The sequence below is a fragment of the Solanum stenotomum genome, chromosome 12, assembly GCF_019186545.1.
Source record: "Solanum stenotomum isolate F172 chromosome 12, ASM1918654v1, whole genome shotgun sequence".
NCBI lineage: Eukaryota > Viridiplantae > Streptophyta > Magnoliopsida > Solanales > Solanaceae > Solanum > Solanum stenotomum.
In genome coordinates, this window is record NC_064293.1 from 19903730 (window position 1) to 19909729 (window position 6000).

The window sequence follows — 6000 nt, forward strand, 5'->3', positions numbered from 1 at the left end:
GACAACAAGTCTTTGTATTTGTCAATAGTTTCATCAACTTTCTTTTCCTTTTGTAGATCCACTTTGAACCCAAATGTTTATTTCTTGGAGGAAGATCAATCAACTCTCAAGTGTGGTTGCTCAATATTGAATCTATCCTACTATTGACAGCCTCTTTCCAAAAAGGATGAGTCCACATAAGACATATCTTCTTCATATGGACTCATTTTCAAGAAGAAATGTTACAAAATCAAACCCGGAGAAAGTAATTTGTCCATTGACATTTACTATGACTCTAAATCTCCTTATTAAGTACATTCTCATTTGGTTCTTTCTAAGGTCGTTTAGTCAGTTCACTTGACTATCCGACGGTTTAGACTTATGAACCATAAATCAACATGCTTTACTCATTGTAGCATATCCAATAATTATACAATCCACAATCTTAGGTCCTATTTTGACCCGTTTGGGAATAGTTCCCTCATTTCCATTTCTCATATGGAATAGACTGTATTGGAAATTGTTAGATCACTATCTTTTAAGAGTTATTGCTTGTATATACTTTATGGGATGACAATCAATTCTCTATCAGGATACAACAAAGCTTGAACAAACACAACTTTTTGTTGCTCCCTTTCTTAACAAATAAAAGTTTTTTTTATTTGTTACTCCCTTTATTGACAAACAAAATTTTTGTTTCTCTCTTACTGAACATACAAACTTTTTGTTGTTCTCTTTTGCTATAATGATAGCACCCCCACAAATTTTGTGGTAAACCTGAACTTATAAGTATGACATTCAACATTTCTTTCAAAATTTGGTTTTTTTCCTGTCAACAATTTCAATAGATTGAGGTGAGTATGTGCAGTAATTTAATGGATGATTCCATTTTTTCAAATATATTTCTGCAAAAGAAGATTCATATTCTCCACATCTACCACTTATAATTATGACAATCTTTTTATCCAACTGATTTTCAACTTCAGTTTTATATTGCCTATATGTTTCCATTGCTTCATCCTTACCATTCAGCAAATAGACATACCACTATCTAGTGCAATTGTCAATAAAATTTATGAAACACTTTTTCCCACCAAGAGATAGTGTTGACTTCATATCACAAATGTTAGTGTAAATCAAGTCTAAAGGATTAAAATTCCTTTCAACAAATTTATAAGTATGTTTAACATACTTAGATTCAACACATACTTGACATTTTGATTTATTGCACTATAAGTTAGGTAAAATTTCTAAGTTGATCAGTTTTTGCAAGGTTTTTGTAATTGACATGTCCTAAGCATTCATGTCACAAACAATTTGATTCAAGTAAGTAAGAACAAACAAAAATAATGGATTTGAAAAGACCTTCCGTGAGGTAACTTTTTCCTACAAATATTTTGTTCTTTACTTTTTATAACTTTTTCAAATAGAGATATCGTTTTAGAGTCAGCACCTTGTCAGATGTCCTTTGCAGAAGGACCTTTTCATAACAATCAATTTGTTATAGAATTACCCATGACCATAGTCTCTTTGATCCAATAAGGGCAATATGACCCAAATGTTTGTTTTACAACACAAACATAACAGATCACTTTTCACCAATGTTCATGTCTATACAAATAGACATATATCATATACTAGTAAAGAGAGACTCAACGACCTCAATATCAAATATACTCCAAAACTTTTGTGGGTCTAACATTATACAAGAATGTCATTAAATTTCATATCTTGTACTTTCAAATTTAAATTAGATAGTAAGTCTAATTTTGTCTTTATCACAAGTAAAGAACCCCCACATTTTAAATATGTTCTCAAAATCATTTTTCAAGTATTTGAAATTATTTTCCACATATTTTTTCCATGCTTTCAAATTGTATACTATCAAAATATACATTGGCAACACAAAGCCTTCTTTTGGAGATTTAATCCATAGAAACACCCATTGCGGGCGCAAAAATCACTAATTTTATGTTACTAGTATTTTTTTTTCTTTCTGTCACAAGTAGACATACCACTTAGTATTTAGAATACTAACAATAAAGATCCAATCTTTATAGAACTTGTTTCTAGTTCAACGATGAAGTTTTTATATTCTTCTAATCGTTAACCGAATGAACCTTGAATTCTGATGAAATTTTTATATCCTTCGAATCAGTTTCACATTCAGACAGAGTAGTAAACCAAAAATTTAATCTCTAGAAATCTCAAATACAACATTGCTTCTGGCTAAAATGAAAATTTTATCTTTTTCAAATCATTTAGCCTTAATATTCCTGACGAAGATTTTTTGTACTCTTCAAGTCATAATATTCATTCAAACAGAGTATTTAACAAATTGGTGAAGTTTCTATATTCTTCAAGCATTTGCACAATCTATTTGTTCGTGAAGTTCTTATATTTTTCAAACCAAAGGAGTAAAAAAAAATCAGAAGATTTTAGTCTCCAAAAGTCAAACAAAATCAAATTCACATGGAGTAGAAAACTACAATTTTTTTTCTCCTCTAAACAGAATACATATTAATCATAATAAAGACATATTATGAGATCATCACATAATGACCATCTATCCTAACATTTATGAAATAAATCTCATAACTTATAAAGGATAGAAAAAGAAAATAATAATCAAGGAAAATAAAGATAGAACCTGATTTTTACTCTCACTGAATCATATTCTATCTGTCATCAATGATTCCATGCAAGTCACTTTTCTTGCTATTTTTTTCTTTTCTTAGTTTCCATCATATTCCTATTTTGCTCAAGAAGACATTTAATTTCAACAAGAAACTAAACTCATGTTCAAATATTGTTAGGAGACAACATCTGTTCATTTACTTCTTCTCATAGTTATATAAAACCAAGAATTTTGGAAAAATAATTAAAGTGCTCATATTAGCTTTTATGCACAAAATAACTTTTCTCATTGAAAAGAAAACTGAAGGGGTGCAATGCTTGAATGCACTTGAGAAGAAAATAAAAAATAATCTTACCCATCCAAGGAAAACTTACTACAAAAAATATACTCGAACATATTAAAGTAGTACTAATTCATCCCAAATCTCTTTTATCATTTGATAAAATAATTCTCTTTTTCATCTTGTTTTTCTCAATAAAAAGAACACAGAAAACATAAGTAATTTCCTTACCATAGAAAATACCAACAATTAAATTTCTTAAGCTTGTTATCTCCTGTATTCAGATTAGCAAACCAGAAATAATAAAAGATGCAAAGAAAATAAAATAAAGAACTATCCGAGTCCACAGATTCCACTATGTGTCCTTAAGAAATTTAATCCCCTCAAGTACCCGAGGTTGCAGATTAATTTCTCCCAAGATAAAACGGATTAACCATTAAAGAAGTAGTGGTACCTCAAACTTTAATAATTTCAACGAACTCAAAATGACTGCAACGAATCACACACACAGACACAATCGATCGATTTTATTTTGTAAGAAATGTATGCAAGAGAAGGGAAGAATTTGATGCAGAAAAATGAGAGAAAACCTATCTATTTATAGCCAACAAAGGGTAAAAGTCACAACTTTTTGAAAGAAGACAATCTTTCAGAAAGGTCACAACAATTTGGAAATGGCACAACCTTTCAAACGGTCACAACTCTTTAGAAATGACACAACCTTTCATAAATGTCACAATTGTTCGGCTTAGTCACAACCTTCAGGAGATTCACAACCCTTCATTTCCTGTTCACACCTTTAAAACCTAACATAAGATGTATCAAATGCACACCCAAAAAAGAGAGACTAAATGACATAATTTCCCTAATGGAATCATGCATCAATAAGAAGAAAATAATCTAAGGTTGGAAGGAAAGAACTAAAGAACATGGGTAGTTTATTTATAAAGAAGTGGTCATCCAATTCACCTTTGTTTCGGTGTCTTACTTTATTCTCTCTTTTTCACTATGCATGCACATGGAAGAAAATTAATTAGCGAACCAGGATCATTGACATATACCAGTTAACATCAAACTAATAAAAAAATAAGACAACAAGCACTGGCTTTGGCATCATCTCTAAAAGTTTATCGTTTAGCATATAAACATCACAACACTCTGCCTCATTTGGAAAAAGACTAAGATCCCAAAGAAACTATTCGATAAAAAAACACGTAAATCAGGAACTTCATTAATCTTTTTCATTTCTACCTTCATGTATATGATTTTCCTCATGCTTCAGCTTCTTATAGTTTAACAAACCATATCTAAATTTTGATGAAACGCTTCTCAATGTAGTTAAGAATACCATCCCGTAGTTCTTTCACATATTAAGGCCAACAATAACAATAAACACAACGAAATTCCACAAGTAGAGCTAGTCAGGAGAAGGTAATTTATGTTCATTCTCTTTTTACTTCTAATTACACTTGCAAAACATCAATTTCTCTTGATCCCATTTTATATGACATCATTACTACTTGACTACATTTCTTGTAATATATCTGATTGTAACTATTTTCAAGTACAAAACTCTACGGCTTTGTAACTTTTAAGTATTTAAATCCCACTTTTAAAAAATTAAATAATGTCCAATTTGAGTAAAAAAATTAATCAGTTTGATCACAATACTCAAAATCAATCATGATTTTGGGATGGAGTATTGCTGTTCAGAAGACGGTAAGTACTACTAATTGAGATTATTTGAATTATCGAAACAAAAAGAGGATACAATGAAAGTCCAAGAGATAGGAAAAAAGGTGTGAGGGTACATGATTCATTCAGCTTTAAGATAATTCAACTCATTTGTGTTTCTGTTCCCTATTTAATAAAGGTTGCATTGAATGCTTTCCCATAAGCCACACTTGTATTTCATTTGCTGCTATATAAATTTTTAATAGAGATTAATAAAATGACAAACAATAAACATACTTATATATAAATAAATTAATTACTACCAATGATTTTAAGATTGCTCTTATTTGTCTAATCAAGTCGACCTAATACTTCTGTTTCCTTGGATAAGAACAAATAAATTGTTAAAAAACTTTCATGGTTAATGAAAAAAAATAAATTCTTCACAAAAGGAAAATAAAGGTATTGATAGAGAAAAAAAGCATAAAGTAGTGCGACTTAAGTTTACGAAAAAATATTTCAAATCTGGTCCTATTGAATCTTGGACTCCCCTTTAAACCCAGTTCCTAAAATCTCAAAATCATGGCAGAAAAATGATCTTATGGGAGAATAAGACATTCATATTAATTCGATAAATAAATATGCAGAATAAGCCTCATTCTCCTTCAAACAATTGCCATTTCAGATGTATTTCTGCCGTATTGGTAAAATTGAAAGCATACAAATCTTGTGTAAAAATCAGCATCTTTTCTTAAGAAAATATAAGTCCAACAAATGACCCATATGCTAAAATGCCAAAAAAAAGAGAAGAAAACCCCTGAAAATAGTACCGGAAGTCACAAAGATAGTAACTTTAGGAGGGCATGCTTCAATACAAATTCACTTTTATATCTATTTGTACCAAAAAATTGAGTAATTGCATGAGAGACGATAAATTTAGAAAGAAGAATTCATATGAGGGAAGAAAAAAATTACAATGTCACCTCTCTTTGGGAATAACAAAAGTTTGGATAACTATGGGGAAAATTGAAATATACTTGGATAAAAGGGGTTATTTTAGAATTGAATCAAGTTAATTTGTTTTTATGCAGGAGTTACAAATATGTCAAGCAAAAATTAAAGTTGAATACCTAAAATACCATTACAGCAACTGGTTAATATTGATGACAAATTTGGTACTTTTTTAAAGGGAAGATTTTTTTTGAAAATTTGAAGTATAGTACAATCTAAACTCTTGACGGTACAATTAAGCTTATACAACACTTAAATGAGAACCCGAAAATACACCCAACTCCAGTTAAAAAAAGAGTTCAACTCTCCTTTCTATATATGTATTATGTAGTAAGTAAAGTAAAAGTATATTTTGGGTACAATGCAACAATTTTGTTGCTGGGAGACCACAGATACAACTAAATTAAATAAGAATTGA